The sequence below is a fragment of the Cuculus canorus genome, chromosome 1 (assembly GCF_017976375.1).
Source record: "Cuculus canorus isolate bCucCan1 chromosome 1, bCucCan1.pri, whole genome shotgun sequence".
NCBI lineage: Eukaryota > Metazoa > Chordata > Aves > Cuculiformes > Cuculidae > Cuculus > Cuculus canorus.
Genome location: NC_071401.1, coordinates 190,338,092 through 190,364,538, shown reverse-complemented (window position 1 = coordinate 190,364,538; position 26,447 = coordinate 190,338,092). Strand labels below are relative to the sequence as shown.

General features: G+C 35.6%; 1 protein-coding gene across 9 annotated transcripts in view; it reads left to right on the top strand.

Annotated features, from left to right (window-relative positions):
• TAFA5 (TAFA chemokine like family member 5) overlaps positions 1 to 26,447 on the top strand; it is a 406,890-nt gene that overhangs the window by 5,076 nt on the left and 375,367 nt on the right. The window contains exon 2 of one of the 9 annotated variants that reach the window (XR_008448200.1): positions 8,367 to 8,413. The exons of the other annotated variants lie outside the window; for them this stretch is intronic. The gene's annotated coding sequence lies outside the window, so the exon portion shown is untranslated. The remainder of the gene's footprint in view (positions 1 to 8,366; positions 8,414 to 26,447) is intronic. 9 annotated transcript variants of the gene reach the window in all.

Here is a 26,447-nt window from a genome sequence, read left to right as displayed (position 1 = left end):
AAATTCTATTCCTTTATATAACATCCCAGCTGCTCCTTTATAAGAAGGGTCATTTTTGGAATTAAAACCAGTGCTTTGAACTTAATGGTCTCAACAACATACTACCTGTCAACGTGAGAACCAAACTGACGCTGGGATTGTCTCACCAGTTGTGTTATAGTCTGTCCAGATGATGTATCACGTAGAAGTCATTGGCACCAACATAAGAAATGTCTTCTTACTGATTTTAAAGCTGAATGCAGGCTAAGTAGACATTATTTACAATTTCTCAAATATATTTGAATTTTTTTTCCCCTAACCTTTACTTCCATTACAACTATAACCATATATCCATATAGATGGATATAATGGGAAAAAGATAGGGCAAGGGAACTAGAAAGAAGTTTATATTTTCAATTAAATGTGTGGCAGAGGAGTATTCAATGTCTTTTAGCAGGGCTGATAGGAGAGAGATTGAGACCTCTTTGACTTTTTTTTTTTTCCCCTCTGTGCAATATACTGTGTTGTTCTTAACATATAGTGTACTCTGAAAGCAGTATTGGAAGCATGGGGTAGAGCCCCACTGGTTGGGCTAAGTGCGTAAACATGGGCTAGATTTTATCCTCTTTTACTGAGGTCCCATTAATCTTTCACTCGTCACTTAGTGACTCCGTTGAAGAAACGGTAGTAAGTCCTTCACTGAGATTAGCCTTATGAGTGTGCATTTTCCCTGTCATTCTTCTCTGCTAGAAGCTGGGCGTATGAAATCTTTCAGGTTTTAGATGTAATTTAGTGCTTTCTTAGTGAGTACTCTAGCCATAAGGCTATTATATGAAAAAAGCCACATCAACAGTTGGTCCAGCATCTGGCATGCCAAATAATATTTATTAGAGATATGCCTTGAATGTTGTAAATAACTCAAAAATGCACTTGGATACCGAACTGTGTACAGCTGTGTCAAATACCTAGTCAAATCTAGATAATATTGAATAACCACAATCTTCCTGCTCTGCATATTCTTTGTTGCTAAATTGAAACCAAAATGTTTTCGTCCTTAGGTTCATGTTTGACCAGGTGTGTTGTTCTGCTCTTGGGCTGGGGATTTGTTGAAGTTTTTTTCCTCTGTTTAAAGTGAAATTATACTGCTTTGTGCACAGATGGCTGGCAAAATTGCTTACTGTAGATGTTTTGGTAAGTCATCTCTTCGTGGATATGCTTTTACGTTAGTCCTGCAAATAGGAAAATGTTATGCAGTGATTATTTGAAAATACATGAACTGTATTTAAATATGTTTTCCAATATTTTTAGTATAGAGGTTTATTTTCAATAAATGGACTTTGGCTACAGTAGAGGGTTTTGCATTCATGCATGTGGCCTGTATCATATTTTGATCTCTGGATGGACTGCTTCTTTTGACACCTTTCCTCAAATGCTTGCTCTCAGATAACAGGAAAGCATAACTAACTCTGGACTGGGGACCATAATTGTTTATCGAAGGAGGCTCTGTGCAACAGCTAATTACTCATATCATCCCTGGTTTTGTGTCTCCTACCACTTTCAAGTGCCTGTGGCCCAGTGCAGCAATAAGAAAGTTTCTTCTCTAGAACAAAACGTTACTTATTTTGCCAAAGGATATGCTGCTGTTAAAGAAAACATTAACTATATCTAGAGAGACTGTAGCTACTGTTTCTCCTGTAGTTACAATCCCCTCCAAGGCTGTAGGATGATATAACTTATTTTCAGTTTTGTTATTCTCTGCCTCACTTTCTTGCAGCCCGAGTTAACACAGGCTTTTGACTGACCCTTGTCTTTAAGAGCCCTCCACCAATGGCACCTTCTGCTCTTCCAATGGGAAAGCATTTTAAGAAGGCAGGAACTTACGATTTTTTTAGGTTCACATACCTGGCAAAAGAAAGCTTCCTTCTGTCTTTGCCTGTGACTAAAAGTAGCAATTTGAGCTATGACCCCATTGTTTGTTTTGGTGTTTTGAAGGTCCAGAACTGGGACTGTCTCTGGTTTTGTTTTGTGTAGAGGTTAATTTGAAAACATTGTTAACAGATGTGCTCTGTTTGTATTTTGTGTACCAAAAACTGAATAAAAGCCCAGAGCAGAATGCTTAGGAGATTGGTAATGCTTCAAATTGCAAGTTCTGTTGGTTGAACTGATTCCTGATTTTTCGTCCATTCTAGAGAAGAATTGTGTTGCCTGACTGTACTCAAGCACAGTGGTAGAACTCGCTGGTTCTGTTAGCTGTCAAAGCTGCACCATCTGAGAGGAAGGTACTTAGTTCTTACAGAAATGAGAAATTACTACATCTGAAGAAGATTTTTGTTTCTGAAGTCTATAAAAATGTAAAAGGGAATTCTTACTGTGTTCTTGTTAATCATAGTTTAATTTATGGTGGCTTTTACCATTGTTCTTGGAACTCTTTTTTCTTTTCTTTTTTTTTAATTTTTTTTCTGATTACCTGGGAATCTGATGTCAGTATCCTTTTTAGGAGAATATTTAATTTTACTATCGAACTTTCATCAGTGCAAAGTTTACCAGAATAGCTTAGCCAGGTAATAGAAGCGTGTTTAAGCTAAGCTCTTACACTTTTCATTAAATAGTTCAATTGCAAGTAGGAATGTCCAAATGCTGTGGGAACAATGACTTGCAGCACTTCCGGCAGATCCAGAGGAGGCCCATGAGGATGATCAGAGGGCTGGAGCACCTCTCCTGTGAAGAAAGGCTGAGAGAGTGGAGTCTGGCCTGGAGAAGAGTAAGCTACAGAAGACCTTATTGTGGCCTTTCAGTATATGAAAAGGAGCTTACAAGAAAGGTGGAGAGATGTTTTACCAGAGCCTGTAGTGACAGGGCAAGGGACGATGATTTTGAACTGAAAGAGGGTAGAGTTATACATGGACATAAGGATGGGAGTGGTGAGACACTGAACAAGTTTCCCAGAGAACTTGTGGATGTACCATTACTGGAAGTGTTCAAGGTCTGATTGGACAGGGCCTTGAGAAACCTGGACTAGTGAAAGATGTGTCTGGCCATGGCACGGGGGTTGCACTAGATGACCTTTTAAAGGTCCATTCCAACGCAAATCATTCTATGACTTTTGTTGTCTTGCTTTAAATTAAACTAAATAAGAGTGTAATAGATATTGCAAGAAGTTACTTGTTTCTGATACCCTTCTCTGGTATTACTGTAAGGGTTCACCAGTTTTTCATATTTTTGAACCAAAATGGACTTTATATTTAATTATACCTTGGAAAGACAATTTTCTTTTGTGCAATCTGAAAAGAAATGTGACTTTTTATATTACTTCTTTTATAGTAAACACATTTCAAAGTACTTACATATATATAGGCTTGAATCATAACAATATGAAATTCTTTTCTGAATTGAACTAATACAATAATATGAGTTAATCTTCAAGATCATTTTATTGGAAAATAGCAGAAAGGTGTTCCAGAGCCTTTACAGTGTGCACTGTCAGTAGTGCTTTATTGAAAATTCATTTTAAGATGAGAGTGTTTGTCTGTGTATGTGTGCTCTCTAAAAAAAAAAAAACCCAAAAAAACCCCAATATTTAAAATAAAAATTGAGAGGCTTTGAAAATTGTTCTCACTGACTGTTACGTAAAGGTGGTCATTTCTCTGAAATTACCTGCTATAGGGCATTTGACATAACGTCTTTGTTTATCCTAATACCTAGATGCGTTATTCTTTTATGATATTATTTTAAAGAATTTTCGTAGATGTTTTCCTTAAGTTATCAATTCCAGCTGGTAAAAATGGAATATATATGTTCTGGAACTGAGATCCGGTTGGGTTAAAGGAAACAACTGACAAATAGTTTCAATTCTATCTGAATATGACTTTTTTCCTTACTTTAGATTTTTGCAGTATAGTAATCTATATTTACCGTAATTGCTTTTGAAAGTCAATGGAAACACAGACATTTTTACAGTGCAGTTTGTGTGACCTTTTCTAGATACATGATGTAGTATTAGGTAAATTGTTCTGCAGAAGTGCTTGTCGCTGTTGACTAAAAGAAGATTAGACAACTTGCTAAGATTTTAATATATATGTTATCAAATAAGTCCATTACACCATCTTTAGAATGTTGCCTATTTTATTTTCAAGGCTCACACTTAATATTTAAATGTATAATGCCAAGTAACTGATTCAGTATTTCTGTAGGGAAGAAAAAACACAGAAAAATAGGCTTGTGATATAAATTTATTGAGACTGTAGATCAAGATATTGAACTATTCCAGCAAAGGATTTGTACAAATTGAGGGATGTAGTTGGCATAAATTACTGGATATCTTTTAAGGAAATCTTTGCAAACAGCTTCTGTCCTGAAGATTTTTTGCGATGTGTTTTGGGTTGCTGTAAATTCCTGAGTTTAATTGCCAGTATTTTCACATTCTAAGTACTCTAAAAATGTCTTTGCCCAAAAAGTTGGAAACTAGGTGAATGTTACATGACTGTACGGAAGGTTATGTGCTTTACCTTTCTTTTTCTCATTTCTTAAGCCTCTTCCATGAGATGATATTACATACATTTGCACCATGCAACCTTTTATCGTGTGACTAACACATTTGAATCACTTTCATCTACTAGTGATTTGGATAAGAAAAGGTTTAAAGATAAACAATGTGTGTGTATATATATATATATATAAACTGTCAGGGGCAAAGAAGACTAGAAATGCTTGCCTTGAATATCAAGCATATAGGAATTGCATTGAGCATTGGGAGTGCCACTACCTCAACTCCTCCTGCCCTTTCTTTTCCTCGCACCTGGGAAAGAAAAATTAAGTATGAATAAAGTTTGCTATCTGGCTATTTTTGGTAGAGTTTTGAGCATATGAGCAAAGTGGTTCCTCCAATTCTACCTTCTTCAGTGTAAGCACTGTTTTAACAGTCCTTTTCATCTGGAGAGAATTGTTGCCTTTTGTACCTCATTCTTTTATCAATATGTTTTTTGTTCAAGGAATGTATTGCTGCTTTTCACTTTTTTCTATCTACATGGACGTTTTTTGTCTAACAGCTGGCCAGTTCTGGTTGTGCTGTCTGTATAGATAGAGATATGTACCTTAATCTTGTCTATAAATGTAATTATTTTCTAATATAATCTTCTTTACAGTGCCTTACTCAAGAGACTTTTAAAAAAATTATGCTGTCACATGGGGCTCCCTTTCTGTCCTTTTGCAGAGTTCTGTAAAGTGCTGCTGATAACAAGCTACGTGAATTGCCACTTGTAATTACGATAAATGGATTTGAGGTATTTCAGATACAATTCAAAGGAATTAGTTTAAAAACAACTTACAACACTTGAGTTGTTGGCATTTCAAAAGTAATTCCCAAGAAACAGCCTAATGCTTATCTTTTTCCATTTTGACATTTGACAGAAATATAGGTATATGCTTTGGCACAAATATTGCATTGACTTCATGAGACTAACATCATATTGAGCATATGTAATACCAGGAAATATTGCTTAATGCTTTTACAGATAATTTCCCTCTATATAGAGGGAAGGGATATCCTTCAGAATCCTCAGTTTCACTGAGTGCAAGAAATCTTTTCCTCTGAATGTTTTAATAAAAGCATCGTACAAACCAAAAGGAAGTAACTACCTAGCTAACATTTTTAGTTAATTCCCTGAAATTTCTAAGAGATTTTTTTATCTCCATCAAGGACCAAAATTTGTGGAACTCTGAAGGAAATATCCTCTACATTACCCCATAAGAGCACATTCCCAATGTATTTCACTGCCTTTCCTTTCAATGCTTCTTGTAAGTGAAATCCATTTCCTTCCTGAGATGTTCTTTTAGAATTTAGTGCTGTGTGTTAGCAGAGTCCCCATATTAGTTTTCTATTTTTTTCAGTTTTGCTTTCTTATTTTCCTTATCTAAGGTCAGGTGAATTGGCCCTGCTGTTTGTCTTGCCACTTTCTGAAATGCTTTTCTGTTACTTCATCTGACAGGTACAGCTATGTGAATCACGGTTTACCAGTGACTTCTCAGACAAATTAACTTGATATATGTGTAGAGACTTTTTTCCCAAGTGCTACATCTGCTGAGATTTGAAAACTCGGCTTCATTGTTTTTCTTCCATATGCATCAGGTTCTCTGAGCCCAATTATAAACTCTCTGGTATGACACACTGTCAGCTTGCATGTATATATGTTAATAGAACGTAGTAAACTGTTAGGGCACAGAGAACATTATACAATAGAAATTAGAGCTTGATTTTTATCCTGTCATTATAAATTATTTTAGAAGTACATTAAAGCAGTGGACATGACTATTCACGAAGTTGAACTGTTGAGAAAAAATATGCTTTCAGTTTCGGTATTTTCAATAAATATTTTAAACTGCTAAAATGCTGGAGGGCCTGGGTATGTATGATGGGTATACATCATTTGTTATGACAGGTGTGTCTAAAGTTCAGAGAGAGTTTTGGGAAATTTTTTTAGGTGCTGGAAGTTAATATAGAAGCCTCAGTTAGAAGGCAAAAAAATTAGTATAAACTTAAAAAGAAATATCAAATTCAATAAATAACGAATCAAGTACAACTATGCAGCAGACAATCACTGGAGAAAACTCTGTCCTTAAAAACGAACGCTTGTAAATTCACACTGAGGCTTGTTTATATGTTGGTTGCTTTTCCTTTTACCTAGATCCCGGGAGTGATTGATATATAAAGACAGGGATAAACATATGAATAATACTCTGGATATTGCATTTTATTTTTGCTTCATTGGAAACAAATGTATCATATTGGTTAATTTATATTTTGTCTGGAACTTTTGAGGGGAGTAATTTTCTTTATTTAGGAGTAGTTTGATCAGTAAATGTAATATTTTTTCTTTGTTTTTTTCCTCCAGAATCTTACAAAAACACTTGGATATTAAAATATTGATAACAGCAGTTCTTTCTAGGACTGTAAGATAAATAGATTGATTGGTTTATAGAGTATCAGATATGTCTATAGCTGCAAATCTTACTAAAAAAAAAAAAGCTAAGAGTTTGGTTGGGTGCTTGCTTTCAGGTAATGGATTCTGTGGGGAGACTTGTCTGTCTTTTCCACAGGCACCTAAGTCTGAAACATTACTGCTAGTTGGGAAACTGTAACTGCTGAGAGCGTCCAGTTCTGTAGTGGAGGACTTAAAGGTGTTATGACCTGTCAAAATGTTAATTCCCAATATTATAGTATTTTAGCTGAAAGACAGGAAAATCAAGATCTTATAGAATGAGTATTGGCTTACTCCTTCAGTTGCTGTGCATACTAACACAAATTTTGACCAAGAAGTTAATACACTGTTGTAATGCTTAGCTTTGTAACATACAGTTTTGATATTATTCCAGGAAAATGACCATAATATTTATTTTCTGAGAACAATGAATTTGAGTAGGTTTAAACACGCAAGATGATGAATGATTTATTTTGTGTAAACAGTTGAAGAGACTCCTTTTAAATCAATTGCAGATAATGAGAGAGGAATTCAGGTGAAAAGAGAAGACATCCTTCTTTTTTTTTCCTGAACTGGATTTAAGATGACTAATCTTGAAACAAGACAATGGAAATTTACGTAAGTATCTGAGCCAGTGAAGCTAATACAGGAAGAACAGCTTCCACGTGTAAAATTCATGCAAACACTATCAAAATATCTACCAAACTCTTGATATTTCTTACTTCTGTTGAAATTAAGTATACAGGTTTTTTTGAAACAAGCTAGACTTCTATGGCAGTTTTGTGTCATCACTTAAAATGCACTTCAGTTTTCTGTTCAGTTGAGTGTGCTACAACATTTGAAAGCTTTTTTCATCTTTATGTGGAACTTCTACAAATACTGGAAATTAGTATCTCTTGTTCCTACAATGTTTTTAGACAGTGATCCTGTCTGTACTGATTAGAGAACACATAAACCTCATTCTTTAGTAGAGTTTCTTTTCCATTGTGTGACTAGTTTCTGTAAATATGGAAAAGCAGATTTATGTAAGATGAACACCAATTCTCCATCAAGAATATTGATCTTACACTAACAACATGTTTCTGAACATAAGTATGTTTTCTTTGTATGTTTTCAACAACATCAAAAAAGAGTGGTTGTGGCATGTCTTTTGCAGGATAGGCATAATCCATCTGTTATTTTTGCCTTTGATAAAAGACTTACTACCTCAAGGAACTCATGCTCTATTATTTCTTAAAGGGAAGGGAGTAAAAATCTATGAAACAAAGTCTGGTGAGTGGCAAATCTGGCTGGTAGATGAATCAGGCAAAATAAACTAGTCTTTTTGACACTTTGTGTATGAAGTATAGACTCTAATTTTGTGAAGCTCAGAAACAAATGTCAAGGAGTTTTATGGATCCCATTACCTTTCAGGTTCATAAAACACTGCCAACAAGCATGCCCCTCTCTCTCTTTGTACGGTAAGTAGCTCAATTAATTTATTGAAGTCTTTACATTTTATGTGAAAATGAAAATGAGAGTAAATTAATCTGAATAATTTTTGTTTGCTTTTTATTCCATTAATCTTCTGGGAATTAGTATCACAATTATGCTAATACTGTCATGAAATTTTTGTTTCTTATTCTTCATTGTCAAGAATGACAAATGTTTTCTTGCAATGGCAATGCTGTTACAAGTTGCTTTCACAGCCCAGTGTAGGCCATTGAAAAATTGACTGGTCTTTGTACAAGTTTTTATTTCCTAGTGGATACTTTCTATTGTTGGGGATGGGCTTTTGAATTTTGTCTCATTTGGAGCTTCAGTTCCAAATAAGATCACAGTTTCCTCTTCCTTCCGTGCATGCAGTGTGAATCTGGAGATATGAGTGACTGCTTCATCAGGACAAAACCATGCCTGAAAAGCAGGTAGGTTCGACTAAGCCTTAGATGAAAGCCAGGGAAATATTTTTGCTGCCATGGCTGCCTGAGCCAAAGAAGAGGAAGAACAGACAGCTTTCAAGCTGTGACCTGATTTAGTGGCACAAAGACAAATATATTTCTAAATGGTAGCAATGCTAGAGAAAGTTTGTGTTTTTTTGAACACTTCTGTCTTCCTGGATTCAGTTCTTGCCACCTCCTCTTTAAACTGAAGCTTTTTACATAGTTTATGTTCACACTTGTCATGAGATAGAGTTGAATGCTGTGTGTACATTCTGCTGCTTACACTCGCAATCTAGGTCCTGATGAGGAGTATATAGGATGAGTATGATCATTGTGAGAGTCTGAAGATGGCAGAGAAAAGCAGTGCCTGTACTGTCCTGTGTTTGTGGTCTGAGAAAAATTACCTAAGTTATTTCAGGCTTTTACTGGTTGCCTTCTGCAGCTGTCTTTGGGATGAAAGGATAAGTATTTGGAGATAAGCCTTATCAAAGCTTCCAAGTCTGTTAGAATTGATATGAACATCATCTTTTCTTTATAATGCAGAGGTCATCCAGCAGAGCCACAGGTGCTGTCTCAGACCAGCAGCCTGATCTGAAGCCCAGCTGACAGGTGGTGGTAAATGGGGAGGGGCAGGTGTTACTACTTTATTGAACACTTTGCTTAGAAAAAGTTGATCAGATTCTGGCTAGCAGCTAGGAACTTGTCCAGCGCTGGTGTGTCAAACTGTCATGTTGCATGGTTTAGTACTTCTAACACCTGGTCAGCAGTTGTAATCAAAAGAACAGCCTGTCTGAGCTAAATAAATGTGATGTACATTTCTGTACATGAACATTAAAACTCAAGAGCAAGGTTTTGTGACTACATTTACAGAGAAGCAATTACTTTGCTAGTTAGAAAATATTGTGTCAGATTATCTACAGGAAAATCATTGGCTTGACCTCATTTCAAGGAAACAGTACACTTATTGAAATGGTAGGAAAGCTATCAATATTTTCTTGCACTTGATTGACATGGTAGCAGAGAGAATAGGGTGAGGCTTAATCTTCACAGATTCCCGGTACATCTTTTGTTCCTCAATTATGTAATTCTTTACTTAGAAAAATTATAGCAAAAATCATAATAATTTGAGTTCTCTTGTTTCATTGATGAAGTTGTTAGAACTTGCAATAAAAGAAGAATAACAGGGACTAAGTGGTTACTTTCTGTCTATATTTCAAGAATCCCCTTTTCAACACCTTCTTGATATATTTAAGTAGCTACTGTAGTTTGTGAGTAACTGGGGAATTTATTTCAAGTTGGAATTGTGTGTTCTTGACTACTCATACCTGTGAATGGGCCAACAGCTGGTATTTGTAATTCATTTTCACATTTTAATTATGTAAAAGTCTTCCTAATTTTAATACATTTGATTTCAGTGCTTGGATGGTAGATTTCTAACGACCTACTGGCAACAGCAATTTTTCCCAAAGTTGAAGTCATTTTTCACTGAAAATTATATGATTTTTTTTAAACAGCTACTTCTCCTGCTTTCCAGATAGTAAAGTTAGGAGTGCAGCTGTTTCCTACTAGATGAAAAGCATTAATCATTTTCTTTTACATATAAAATCAATTAGCTGTCTACCAGTAGTCTCTGTATGTTGAATTTGTGATTTGGCTGGTTTTCACTGTTTAGAACAAAGTGGCATCACTTGATACAAATTGGTATTTTGTATTGCAGTCAAAGACATAAATAGTATCAAAGAATCCTTTGTATCCCTTGCTTCAAGAAATGAACGGATTTAAGGTGTACATACCTCATTTATCTTACATTTTAAAATCCTACTGAGGTGTCAAAGTATAAGAAGTGGTGTAACACGGGCAGATGATATTAAAGATTTACCTTAAGTAATAGAAAGAGAGTGAACTACTGTAAGATTAAATACAACATCATGTGTTTATTAATCAGTATGAATTTCTGCCGTAAAATGAGAGCTCATTTATCATGGTCCAGGAATAGAGATCCTTGGCATATTGGTTAGTTACAGGATAGCTGTGAATTGTTACTGGGATTGTGAAAGAGATGCGTGACCCCAAGGTGAATTGGAAAACAGAAAAGTATTAGAATCATAGAAACCACAGAATCTAGAATCATTAAAGTTGGAAAAGACCTCTTCAGATCATCAAGCCCAGCCATCAGCTCAGCACCACCACGTCTATGAAACTATGTCCCAAAGTGCCATGTCTACATGGGTTTTGAACACCTGCAGGGATGGTGAGTCCACCACCTCCCTGAGCACCCTGTTCTAATGCTTTATAGTGCTTGTTAATGTTGCTATAGACAGCATTGTTGAGACTGCATCAGCAAAGCTGTGTTAAAAAAAAAAAAGTGGTTGGATGTTCAGAGGAATGGAATATCCATTTCAGAAATAAAGTTTTAAAGTGCTTGGCTTGTTTAGTCAAACAACTGGGAGATATAATAAGGTACATCAGGAGAATAAACAACAGAAAGAAAAAAACCGAGGGCAATGTTAGCTCAGGATTAAGTGGAAGTAGGATTTAATTGATTTAGATAGAGGATTTTACTGCATAGTGGTCCGTGATAGCAAGGCACTGGATTTGATGACTTGAAGAGATTTTCAGTCTTTTGTTCATCTAATGATATTGCTGTTCCTAATGTTAGGCATCTGTGAGATGGTAATACCTAGCTGTTAGCTAATTTCTGTGTTGCCTTTTTCCTGTGTAGTCTTTTTTTCTTTCTTTTCCAACAACCAGACCACTATATTACTCAACTGCTCACTTCTAATTTAAGCTATTACATGCCAAAGTTGTGCAGCATCTCATCAGAACTATAGACTTGAAGATTCCCCTGACTCTGAGTTTCCCTGGCTGGCGGTTGTGATCCTTCTGGACAAGCCAGTAAGGGAGGAGGATTATGAATTGTTTGTGTTCAAGAAGGGTAGAGCATGAACAGGTGCTGTTCCCTTGAAGCACTAGATAGGTCCTGTAACAGGTTCTAAACCACTGCCAGTACTGATAGCCAGTGTTCCATGTTGAAGGTGACCATATACAGTAGAATAGCTAGCCAGCAACATTTAATAAATGTTCTTATACTTGGTATTTTTTTACTTGGTACAAATTAGAACAATGTGTGATACCTAAATAAGAATATTTTACAGCCCTTGAGCCTGTGGTTCTCAGTCACTTGAAGCCACTGTGAGTTTGAGCTCCTACCACATTGAGAGTCAGATCATGGAAACAATCCCCATCCATCCAACACGTTTTTCTTTTTTATTTTTCTTCCTTCCCCTCCCCCACCTGTTTTCTTAAAGTGAGTTAACTTTCTTTTGGCACTCTGACTGATATCTGGTCTGTTAATTCATGATCATCATGTAACTTTCTTTATCGTATACATAGCTGAAATCTGGAACAGGGAATGAGAACATGTAATACTGCTTTCAAGAATGGAAGCATGCGTGCTATAATGAAGGAAGTATCAAGCACTCTTCTACCAATAATGTATTCTAAATCTTCTCCCTTTCTTTTGCTGAATTAAGAATAGCAAGTTGTATATTTGTATGTTTCATAAAGCATTTCTCATGCATCTGTTGAGTCTATTAGACTCTTGTCCTGTCCTCCCAACCCAGTTCAGAAAAACCTAGAAGGGAAACAGAATTTTTTTAGGGTCATAAGAAAATGTTCAATTTTGTAGGAATTTGTTACAGTATTCTTTTCTTTTTAAATAATAGTTTTGAAGATAACACAAAGTAATTTTTAGCTATCACTTTAAACAATAATTAGGTCTTGTTGAAAGTCAGCAGTAGTGGAAAGGGGAACTTTACTAGATACCTCTAAAAATTGGGATTATGCAAAACTGCTTCAAATGACTTTTCAACTCGAAGTTGTTGAAGTGAATCCCTAAATCCCTGCCTTCCCTCTGGTATTGCAATGAATAATGAACACTCCATATTTCACTTGCCTAGTTGATCAAAGCAGTGGATTTCAGAAGCCTCACTGGGCATAGCTTTCCTTGCTGAAATGAGGACTGAGATCGACTTTAGTATTTTGACTCTTTAATCAACATGGCTTTTATAAACTGCAGTTCATTTCCTTTTAACAGACAGTCCTGGAAGATGCTGTGTTTTCAATGTCATCATATCTTCTCAACAAATTTAAAAGTGTTGAAATAATTTTTGAATTAAAAATTTACCTGAAACTCTAAATTAAAGGAATGCTTTACATTGTGACTAAATTCTTTCACTGAATAAGCAGATTTGAGTCAATCTAGAGGTGACAATTCTGAGCTAACATCTGCCAAGCATTGCCAGTAACATAATAGTTATGTAAAAGCTGATTACATTGACCTCATAGTCAATGGGTTTAAGAGAAACATCCTTGGTGAAAAATCACATCAGAGATGTTCTTTCTGATTGGCTTAGCAATACTGTTACTATTAACTTTATAGTGTGCTACCTAAGGAATAATTAAACCAGATGGTATGTTAAACCCAAGTGAAAGAATAAAGACATTTTTACTTTTAAGTTGATCAAAATTAGGTAAAACAACATATGTTCATGTGCATTACGATTCCTTTAGCTACATATTAACTGCTTTCCTTAATATTCTTCCTGGTGATCTGAGAGCTCTGCTTCTTGAAAAACAAAAAACCAACCCCTTTTTGAATTCTTCCTTTCTGACTCTCTGGTCACTCATACCCCTGTGTTGCTTTGGTTTTTATGTGATTTAAATAAACAGGTTGCTCACTGAGCATTCTCAAATTATGTGAAATTGAAATGCAGGCTATTTTGGGCCACATTCAAATTGTACAAATTGGGACAGGTACATCCAGGAAAGGATTTAGAGATTGCTTCTAAAGAAGCACGGCTTGCACAAATGAGCAAATTACATTTTAGGCAACAGATGTTGAGGAGGAAATTACAAATAATCTAGTTCCTGCTATATTAGTAGTGACTTACCACCATTTCTCTTCAGCGATACCATGCAGGGCTAATAATACACAATAACACACCACACCACGTATGCTGTAACTGAGGTCTCCCTGCTGCCCACAAACCAGAGCTATGCTACGTTGTTCCCCAAAGCATAAAACACTTATAATTACCCATGTCATACCAATAAATCTTTTCAAATACTGACAGTGTTTCCCTCCTGAAGATTGTCTGGTGAATGGAATGCAGCTCCTGTAGCCCTATTGCTTGAACTGATATAAAATTAAATGAGAGTGGAAATACCCAAATGAGATTTATGATCATAAAGCATTATGGAGTAATGTTTTATCTTCACATCTGCTCCTTATCCAGGTGCTGTTAAAAGCACTGCAAAAGATTCATAAAGTGAAGCTAACTGTATTTTGATTTTGTGAAGGATTCTGAATAATGGGCTATCATTAGCTTGATCATTTTATAAGCTTCTGTATTCCTAGTGTAAATTACTCCTTTGTCACAGCTGCTTTTTCAACTAGCAGAACGTAACGTTAACAGTAAGTATCTCTCGTTGTGACTGGATGAGCCTTAGGATTTTTTGCTGGGAGAGCTTCAGGTGGTTGAAGTGGGAGAGAGAGTCTGTCTGTTATCTATAATCATCTATTATTTTCTTCAGCACTGAATTTCTTCTAGTTATAATGAAGTCCATAGTAGTAGTATGAGTTGTCAACCAGTCTAATAATGTTTATCATATAAAGTACGGAGACTAATTTAAACAGAAAAGACCTTTGATCCCTTGTCTGTGTTTAAATGGAGAAATGAAGTGATAAAAGATAAATCAATATACTTGACAGGTTTAGCAATTTCCTATGAATATGCCAAGCAGGACATTTATATCAAGGCATTTATGTCAGCAAAGTTCGCACATAAATAATGTATTACCCAACAAGTAAGTGTATTGGCATTGGTATGTGGAAAAAGAACTTTATTTTATTGGATTTATTGTTCATTTAAGTGGAGGATTAATAGTATCAGCTACAACTAAGCCTGATGCAATTAGTGTTTCAGTTTGATTCTCTGTAGGGTGCTGCCACCTTACTTTTTTATTCTGCTTTGAGCACTTTTATTTTCTATACCTTCACTGGGCTTCAGTCATATGTGACACAAGTCTGTGTTACAAAATCATAGAATCATGGAATGGTTGATGTTGGAAGGGACCCCATGGCTTATCTGGCCCAATGCCACCGCTCAAACAGGGTTACCCCAGAGCTAGTGGCCCATAATTTTGCCCAGACTTTTTAGTATCTCCCTGTGTTTGTTTGTGCCCATTGTCTCTGGTCCTGTCACTAGTCACCACTGGAAGGAGCTTGTCTCTATCATCTTTGCACCCTCCCTTCAGTTATTTATATACATTGATCAGCTCCCCCTTTCCTAGGCTGAACAGTCCCAGTTCTCTCAGCCTTTTCTCACAGGAGAGATGTTTCAGTCCCTTCATCATCTTCATAGCTTTTTGTTGATCTTCCCAGTATGTCCATCCCTTATACTGAGGAGCCCAGAACCGAACATAGTGCTACCTCACTAGCACTGAGTACAAGGGAAGGATCACCTCCCTTGACCTGCTGGCAACAGTCCTCCTAACACAGCCCAGGATACCGTTAGCCCTCTCTGCTGAAAGGGTGCATTGCTGGCTTATAGTCAGGTTGTTGCCTATCAGAACCACTGGATCCCTTTTCTGCCAAGCTGGTTTCCAGCTGATCAGTGTGCAGCATATAGTGGTGCACTTTTTGTTGAACCTCATGAGGTTCCTGTCAGATCATTTTTCCAGGCTGTTGAGGTCCCTCTGGATGACAGCAGGACTCTTTGGTGTATCAGCCACTCCTCCCAGTTTTGTATCATCATCCAGATCATTAATTAAAATGTTAAACAGGACTGGAACTACAATTGACCCCTCTGGGCCTCGCCATTCAGGTATTTTTCAGTTCAATTCACTGTGTGCTTATCTAGCCCGTGCTTCAACAGCTTCTCTGTGACAATCTTGAGGCAGATAGTGTTAAAAAGCCTCACAGAAGTTAAAGTAGACAATATCCATTGCTCTCCCCTTGTCTACCAAGCCAGTAATTTTGGATTAGAAAAGAAACCTGCTCCTTTCCTTGAGCATGGATTAGTGTAGCTTAAAATAGATTTGATTGAGTCTTGGAGGTGAAACTTTACTAGAGAAGGATGCAGAGTAAGCTGTAAAAGGACATTAGACAATGCCAAGTTCTGCCTGCCTAAAAATTACTACAAAATAACATCAAGAAGAAATGTACTGTTAATACAATCTGAAGAAATTTATGGTTTTAGCCTACACAGAGATTCATAGGACTTGTAAAGGACTATATAGACAATCTTTGCCCGTGTCCACACTGAATTTGGCAATGATGACTGCTTTGAAAAAGCTGAACATAATGTGTGTTGTAGAGACCTATGAAATGAAGCAGTTCTTAAGGAGTCTGCTTTTCTTTGCAACTGGTATTGTAATGTGAAAGTCTCTTCTTTTTCTACCACATACATCTCTAGCCATGTCACAGTATCATTTACCTTCACTGAATTTTCAAGCTAGTGTGGTAAAGAAATGCAAAAATTGTGAAAGAACCAATAAATGAAAAAAGATTGCATGAAAAATAAGATTACACTGAAGTAGAAAGTTTGCATTTATAACAATGTGCTTAAAATCTATCACTACATTTTGTCAAGGTGCCTTATAAATGTTAATAGAGGGAAAACTAATTAAAGCCTTCAAAAATTATCCCAAAACAGTATTCAAATACTTTCATAATTCCATGTAACCCTCCTAGAATTCTATATGAATATGATTGTGTATTAAATTCAGCAAGACCTTTTCAGGAAAGGTTGACCATGTTGTACTAGTCAGGAAGAAATCTTGTCCCTTTCTATCTTTAGTTATTAGCAAAAAAGGGTGGTCTTACTGCTGAAATGTATTGTTGCTCTGAACAAGGAAACCACTCAACAATCTGAAAGGAACAGGGCATACTCCAAGGTTTTTTCACACTTATACACTGAAATAGATAACTTTTTTTCAAGCTAATTTTTCTTCTTTAACTTTTAGTTTCTTTTATCAGTTCTTCTCACTTAATTATGTTAGTCTTTCTACTTGATTTTCCCTGTAAATGATTTGGGATAAAATACTGATATGAAAGCTGCAGCTTTCAATGCATTTTGCATTGCATTGAACACAGCATAATTCTGTGCTTCATACTGTCTCAAAGTAATTTAAACGCAAACCAATAAAGTCAGTGCAAGCTAGTTGTTTTAAACAAGTCAATGCTGATTGCAAGTAGACGTAGCCTGATTTATGAAAAACAAGGTTCTTTTAGAAAGATTATATGACAGGCACATAGGCAAGAGGGAAGAGTAGTGCAAAGCAGCAGGCTGCAGCTTATATCATATCGGCAAATTGCATAGATAGCCAATTAAGCAGTTATTTCTATGCCAAGCCTGCTTTCTCACTGAAGGGCTCTTTACATTGCTAGTTGTATTCCATTAACCAGTGTGGTAAAACAGTGCTGATGTTACACAAACCAAGCAAGCAAATCCACATATCTTAAGAGGACAACTGCAACTGTTAGTAGAAATATGCCTTCTCTTTGGAATTTGAGCCTAGACCAAAGTAATATTTTTCTGTTTGGATTAATTTTTCTTCTAAACTTCATTTTTGAAAACTGAAATAGTGGATAATTATTAGCTGCAGTGTTTTTCCCACTGACTAGTGCTGTTGACAGTAGATAGAAGTTTCCTACGTCGCAGAACAATGAGGTAAAGAGAAGAATAAATGTAGTGAAACTACAAAGCTGCTTTCAGAAGAAGAGGAGGAATTAGCACAACTACTAGAGAGATATTTCATTCTTCAGTTCCAGGTATTTTGTCTTATGTATAAGATAAGGTAGGGGTGGCAAATTGAATGCTAAATGTGTTTGTTGATGCGCTGGATTAGAAGGGTTGGGGACTGCAAATCCTTGAATGACAAGCACGCTTTCTGACTTCCTGACATAAAAGTAGTTCAGTGAAAACCCCACATATGATAGAAGTCATGCAGAAAAGAACTCACTAAAAATAAAAATTTTTAAAAAGGAAAGAAATGAAAAAAAACTACCATAGTTTTCACTAAATTCCACAGATTTGTCTGAAATGTTCGAAACACCATCAATCAGTTCTATTCCTTCAAAGCTTCTGGAAATACTGAAGTGGGATAGAATGCTATAGTGTATTCAAGATAGAATGTTCTCATTCTATGGAAGGTAATACTATCCTTTGATCTAACACTTGAAAATTAAACCTGGAGGTAACAATGTAAGACATGTCCCTGACGGAGACCAAGGATCGAGTCTAGTATTCTGTTTCTGATAATGGCAAGAGAACACATAAGCCTTACCATTTTCTGCAGTCTGGAGTCTGTTAGCATGATTTATTTATCCTGAGCATCTGTGTCCACAGTAGATAACCCAAGGCAATAACTTTTCATATGTATTTGGGTTTTCTAACTTCCATGCTATCTGAAGAGCACACTGTGCTGTTCCCTGGTTTCTGCTAGGACAGGCACACAGACTAAATATAACAAAGAGCTTATTTTGACTTGAAATGTGGTTTGAACACATATTTCTAAGACATTTGCATAATAGTGCAAGTAGGATAAGACACCTCTTCCTGTTCTCTGTGAATATTTACCGGTTTCTTTTGTTCACTTTCATAAGGTCTTTTACCACTGACACAAAGGTAGCTCTTAGCTTTTTCTTGACTAGAGATGGGGATATATGTATTCTTGAGACATATGCCTACCTGTAAATAATTGTATTCCCTTAAAAGAGCTTAAAAAAGATGCTTGAACTTTTTATGTTCAGGTCTTCTATTGTGAGCTTAATATTTTATGGTTTCTCTACATTTAATTCACTCTTTAATATTGGCCAAGTTTAGAAAGTGGTAGAAACTTAGATCAGTGCTGTTTAAATGTAAGAAAAATTATTGCTTATTATTTGGCATAATATTCTAAAGTGAAACAGAGCAGCTATAAAGTCCCTTTGATTTAAAGAGACTATAAGTAATTATATTGTAATAATTTTTTGAGAACAACCCACATTCCCCCTCCCAACTTTGTTTCTGCAGTTTCTGGTAGTATCTGAAAAATTTGTTCCTATGAAAAATTGACCCGCTTCAAAGACAATTTAGAAGTGATTAGTCTTCAGGCTTTGTACTTCAGTATGGGAATATTGATACGTAGTGCCAGAAACACAGTTACAGCCAGCTTTATATTATAATAAAGAAGCCTTCTGTTCAGGAAGGATCACTGACTTTTTTTTGGCTTTTGACGCAAGGTTTTGCTTTATAATAGCACTTGATGTAATAACAGTAAAAGAAGTCTGTGTCAATGTCCAGCAAAGTACCTGTCCTTCCATTAGTTAAACTCTGATCAAAGGTGATACTGGATGAACCTTTCCCCAGTGAATTTTACAGGGTGAAAGAAAATGTTACATATAGCCCATTTGCATTATTGTCAAAATTGCTATAAGCCATTGAGGACAACAGCAAAAAGAAGAAAAGGAGTCAGATTTCCAGGAGCAAGTTAGAACATTGGAAGTTTCTGTCTACTTTAGTTAACTTCTACTGTTACAAACAGTACTTTAACAGGTGCCCTAAATAAATGACTACAGGTTGCTTTAAATTTGAAAATTCACACTGAATCAAAAGAGACGAGTAATTTTTCATTCAACCTGGAGTGTGATTTACTTTCTGAACTGGTACTTAAGATAATGATGTATGATGCCAAAAGGTAAATTATTTTGAGCTAGATTTAATTTAAATTTCATTGCATTTTTGTTTGAAGTAGAGGATTTGGCATTCATTTCTTTCCCTTCACTTTGAGGATCTTTCACTTTTAATAATTCTGTTGCCTAATGCCCTAATCTGTTTGTTACAGTGTAACTTAAGTTGAACAATGCTGCTTCTATACAAAATAAATAGATTTAGTATGTCTGTGAAATACACTTATGTGTAGTAGGATGCTTTACCATCTAGAAAAGCTTGGAGGTTTCTGAATGCTTAAGAAATGATAATGCCAGTGGATTTAGCATTTGTATATCTGCAGGCTCATGCTTATTCAGTTGTAGGAAGGCAGCTTAAGCTAATATCTAATCTTCTTATGGAATAGTTCTCCCTATAACAACAGGATTGTGCATAACATGCTTGAACAACCATTTGGCTCCAGCTGTTGTGTGAAAGGGAGGGAAGGAGGAGTTACTTAACTTTTTATTGTTTACAAAATGTCTAATTACTGTTATCCTTGCATATATAGGACAACCCAAGAGTCACACTGTGATGCCATGTACTCAACTCATACGAACGAAGAAGTCACAAATAAATTGTTTAAAATTGTCCACCTTGATGCTCTCCTCTATGCCACTGTTCCATCAAAAGGAGAAACAGGCAAAAACCACAGAAAAATTACTTTGGTACTCTATTGAGCTTATGTATATATGACAATGGGAAAAAAAAGGATAAAATTCAGTTCTTGCTGTATTAGAAGGGAAAACGAGTTGAAAATTTTTAGCAATGTTTTACTGAAAAATAGCATTTATTACATACTCGGTTTCAGTTTCTGGCAAATAATGTGCTATTTTCAACTGCATATGAAGTACTGCGTAGTAATCTAAAGGGAATTATGTTTTTCCAGACTTGCATGTTCTATGAAGAAATGAGGTGTCTTAGTTGTATGTGGAGATTACTCTGAGTTCATTGCTCATTTTGCTCAGCTCTTTGAGTTGCATTCCGTTGGCAAAATTCCCTTAGTCTTTACGGAAAAGTTCCTCTGTAGTGGAAATGATAAGCCAAAGGAGTTAATAACTGAAGGAGCAGCATGGTTTGCAAAAATCTAGGAAGAGATTCAATGGGTGATGTAGGGAGGAAGTAGTGCGGGGAGTTAGATAGCTTTTGTTTTTTTGTAGTATAAAAGACTAAATAAATCTCTCTCCTGTGTATTTCATTGATCTCATCGATGAGCTGAAATAACACAATAGCCAAGATAAATCTACCTCCTGATCTACCTCCAGATATTGTCTTCTCTTTAACCGTCAGCGCAGTTGTAATTGTCCAAGGAGAAAACCAGCAAGATAAGCTTTCCTATGCAGCTCTTAAACACGTTCATATAATCTATCAAAGGAAAACAACTTAATTGTGTCCTCCATATTGCTTCATGTACTGAAACTATGGGGTTTTTTGGTCACTGTTTCTGAAACCAATGCTAATTTTGGAGTGTGCTGAAAGAGTACCGGGTAACTTTACTGTAGGATGTTAAGTTATAAACACATTTATTATAGTATTTAAATGAAGAAAAAAGAGGGCATAGTATGAATTTTCAAAGTGTATTTAAGTTGTACCACTATGACGTGAAGTCATAGGCTTGTGATAAAACTCATAACATCTTCTATTAATAATTTGTAATACAGGATATATGACGTGTTTTCTAGTGTTGTAAGAAAGGGAAAGAAAGATGATATTTATTAAGTAGCTTATATGCTTTTTCCTTATTCAGGAATGTGAAAAATTAAAGATTTTGTTTGTCAACTTGTGATAGAGATCCAAGAAATCTGATTTCCCGTTTGCCATAAGTATGCAGACGGAATGTAAAAACTACAGGAGGAAAATGGAAGGAAAATACTGACACTAAAAATAATTTATTATGATGCTTAAAAAGATTTTGTCCTCTACCCCATACATCTTTAACAGAGAAACCCTGTAAAAAAGTAACAAAATCCAGACAAAAAGCTTCTTGGAAAGCTTATCTGTAACATAAATTTAGTGTTCTCTTCATCTTACTGGCAAATAATCAGGATTTATTTTGCTTGTAGAGTCATCTTAATTTAGATAAAGCACAATTACAATATGCAAAGTGTGCACATCATTTTCTTCACAATTAGCATTTCATACAGAGAACTTGCTTTTAGTAAAATATGGCTTGATTTTCTTTCAAAAATGATTTTTGTTATTTCATAACACAATGAAGCATGAGAAATTTCTGTAACTGCTGCTGATATAGTAAGGCTGCAGGTTATGAATAAGCTTTGGAATCATAGAATAAGTATGTTTTAGAGTGGCTGCCTGTAGGAAAGCTATTTGCAGCTTGTTTGACCTCTCATTGATGTAGTATTCCTGTATCTATCTCTTTTTGTCACTTGTCTTCAGCTTTTGTTCCTTTATTTCAAACACCCTTAATTATATTTTTTTTTCTCATCACCACATTAAAGGGAAAGGATAATAACAGAGCCATTAGACTTCATTAAACTGATGATTAAAGCCAGAGATTCTAAAGGACTATTTACAAGATGAAGAAGTTTTATTTAAAAGTATGGCTTCTTGGATCTGTCATATCCTAATACATCTTTAGAGCTGTAACTAAAAACCAGCAGAAAATGGTTCTAATCTGTTAAATATGAAAGGAAAATATGACAGAAGGATTAAAATTATAGTCAGACTCATTCATTTGTCATTAAAAAAAATCATTAATTCTCTAGGCTGTTCATTGTTATTAGCAGTGGGATTCTTTTTATTTCTTCAAATTTACAGTTTGTAAATCAGATATCTGTTTCAAATTGCATTCAATGGGATGAATTACAAATATAATAATTTTTCTTCTCCTCAAGATTCTAAAATACAAAGAAGCAAGCTTTAAATGTTTTGGTTTCTATTTCCTATTATATAAATGAGAATTTAGCACCCACAGAGGACAATAGTTGCATGTATATTGTTTGGATCTGAGCTTGTCATATATTACAGATAAGTAGGGAGAAAAGTTGGGCAGCATATTGATCAAAGATGGACAGATTATACCGTGGAGAGTTTAGGTGGTGGAAAGCTTAACAGTGGTCTAAAGATAACAAGTTTTGTATAGAAGATGTATTGTTGCTTCCTCTTCATTTGCTAATAATTAAAAAATGAACGAATGTTTAATAAAAATAAAAAAAAAACAAACTCAAAATTGATAAAATGATCCTTTTCTTAGATAGCACATAATGAATTAATTCAATTTACTGCAACAAGGAATCAAGGAGGTTGAAAGCTGGATGATATTGAAAGTATGATTATTTCTTTATATGGATAATGTAAATATAGTTAATTCTAGGCAAAATAAAAATAAAATTACCTTTCTAAAACGTCATGATTTACTAGATAAGCTTATCCATAGCTTATGGTGGCTATGGACAGGCCTCCATGTAGACATTATGTTCTTTATGTGTTAGCAGCAGAATTTCCTCTTAGAAGAAGACGAACTTGACTGACCATTGTCAGCAGCATGGTGCTAGACTAGATGAATCGCTAGTTGTATCTGGCATAGTTACTTGCTTCTTCTATTGCGAATAAGTGAGTGATGTTTCCAGTTTTCATGGGATGCTTTATAGGATTATTGGGAGATAATAGGATGACTTAGTGAGAAATCTTTAAAAGGTGAAAGGGGTCAGTTAGCTTAAATTTTCTTTTATCCCTTGGTGTAAAGTGAACATATGGGATGTACATCTGAAAGCGTAACAGTAAGTGCCAGAAGAAAGAAGCAAATGTCAGATTATTGTTGAATTTAAACACTGAAGTTCTGTAAAGTTTAGTTCTTGGAACCTTTTGAAGCTTTCCAGGGTTTGATTTAAATTAGCACAGTTGCAAATTCTATCTGCACTTTTATGTTGCTCTCTGTTATTTTGCTAAAGATCTGGTTTCCCTTTTTTCTTTCTGTCTTTTTTTTTTTTTTTATTAATAAAACATAAGGCATGAATCCAAAGATCATGTAAGGGCTGATATATATTTTTATGTATAGATTAGGGTTTTGTAGACCTCTACATTTCCTAGCCTTTTCTCCCCACAAGTTCCATCATGCTGAACTATTGTTCCTTTTCACTTTAACTATATGTATACTGCGCTTCTTAGCAGTGCACGTGAGATATAACAGGTTTTTCTTTGCATCTTTGCAAGGCACAGCTGAAAAATTGGACCCAACAGCATGCTTTCTCAAAAGCTTGTATAATCTCACCTCATTGTTACTGTAATATAGAGTCTTCTAGTATAATTTTGCATTTCAGTGAGGTTAATTCTAGTTATTCGTTAAACTGCCTTTGTGATCTAAGCTTCTAATGGAGATTTAGAAATATTCCATCACCTGCATATTTTTGGGGCCATAGCTATTAGGCCAGAAGTGTTACTTTCTTACATAGGCATGAAGAATTCTCTGAGCAATTATAGTAATTGAAATAGGGTTTTGAATTTTTAAATTTGAACAAAATAATGTTTGCATTATATGCTTAGAAATGAGAGATTTTTTTTCCCCTTCTTTGCCTGCTTAAAGAAATTTTCTTAACATGAAAATGTGCCTGACTAGTCTTGATGCTACTGTGAGTTAGGAAATACCTTCAGAACCTCAGTTGGAGAAGGAACAAAAAGATTGGAGGTATTTAAAATAGCAAAGAGGAGGCATGAGATGATATAGTATTTGTGACAAGACTAGAGAAGAGATGATGCCATTTGCAATCAGAACTTCAAGGCCAATACGCAAAGAGAACTTCTTGTGTAACTGGTTTATTTCACTGAAGAGGCATCATAATACAGAGGTGGAACAAGTGCTTAAAACAGAATCTGTAGCCATGGTGGCCTGCTGCTGCAATTTCATAAAGCTGAGCTTCTTATTTCTCTTTCTTGGACTGTTGTTCCTGTTTGAGATAAAATTCTCTTGAGAGGAGAGGAGGGAATATGGAAGATATGTCCACATGGAATGTGAAGTTGCAGATCTGGGCAGGTGGGAAGGTAAGCTTAAAACAATAATACATATTTCCAACTTTCCTAAGGCGCTCCTTGTATATACTGCAGTTAGTAATGTAAGCTAATGCTTCCTCTCATTAATGTCTCAGGTCTTGGGTCCTGTACCGTGAAAACTCTGTAATAAATCCTCAGCAAAGAAGATTCTTCGTGAGAAAGCGATATGACAAGCCCAGACACTGGTCTGTATGTGTTGTGGCCCAAATTTGCTTTAGCCTCATAATCTCATTAAAAATTATTTCTTTTCTGGACAGGCAGCTGATAGATGTAATTTCTTTCGAAATGTACATTAAAAACCTACAGAAAATGGATGTAGAAGATAGAAAAAAAAGATGAAGAATATCTGCACAGATGGATGTTATTCTTCTCACATTACGTGAAATACACGTTTAAGCTGAGTTGTACTTAATGGCTCAAAGGGATGCTCTGCTCTTGGTGACTAACAGAAATCCAGTGACTGTGACTATTAAAAATGAGTTCTTAGGTTCAGGCCAATTTCACTTAAGAAAATCAATCTCTTATTCTGTGATGAAGTGCTGAGGGTTTTAATGAACTCAGACATAGGGATGAGTTAATGAACATTCCTTTAAAATAGCACCCAATAATTATGATAAAAATATTTAGAATGGAATGGAATGGAAGGAAATAACTTGAATTGGAAGGTACCTACAATGATCAACTGATATAACTGCCTGATAAATTCAGGCTAACCAAAAGTTAAAGCATGTTATTAAGGACATTGTTCAAATGCCTCCTAAACACTGGCAGGCTTTGAGGCATTGACCACCTTCCTAGGAAGCCTGTTTCAGTATTTGACCCCTCTCTTGGTAAAAAAATGCCTCCTGAACATTTTGCTGCTCAATCTATGCAGTTTAAATACAAGTCTATTTAATGAATGGTCTCTGCTCCCTGCATAGTCAATAGAGAGGTTCCAGGTAACTTCAAGAATGTTAAACTTACTCCAGACACTTCAGTACATTTCTAAGAGGAGAATTCAGGATATTTTGCTCTAACATACAGAAGTAACAGTAGTTTAAGAACCTTAAATTGTAGGATTTCTTTCCAAAAGTTTTAAAAATGGTGGAAGAATAACAGTTCATATTGCTGTTACTTGACTGCCCTCATCAGAAAGTGCTCCATTTCTTCGTTTGTGGAAAGATTCACGGATCTTGGAACCTTGAAGTATCTCTGTGTTCTGTCAATTAAAGCGTCTCACGTTGTCATTCGTATAATAAGAGATAAAATCACGTTTCTTGATGCTGTCTCCTAACAGTAGCTTTCTAAAAATGTGAGCCTGTTACATGTGCAGTTTGGGTAGGGTTTTGCTGAATTACACTAACTGCTTATGCAGCAAAACAGCACATTAATAGTCAGCATACATTGTGTTCACAGGCTAATCTATTCATAGGATTTGAGCTAAAGATCACTTAGCTCCTCAGTCAGGCTTTAATTACTTCAGAGGCTTACAAGGGATCTATGAATCTAATAATTCAGGGGTTTTGAAACTGGATTATTCAAGGATTATTGGTTGTCTGTGGTTACTTGTAATTAGCCACCTGATTTTCGCTTTTTCTGTCTCTAGAGGAGGGAACGTAGCTATATTAATATAGTACAGGTCTGAGACTCAAGAGTCCTGTTAGCTTAGCTCTGTGATTTGTGTGCTGAATATACTTTAAAAGGCACTTGACCTTTCTGTGCTTAAGTTTGTCTGTTGATAGCAATGAGGATCACAATTCTAAACCTTCTTTGTAAAACATTTTCTGAATATTGATAAAAGCACTACATAGCACTACGTACTTTTCTTATCATAT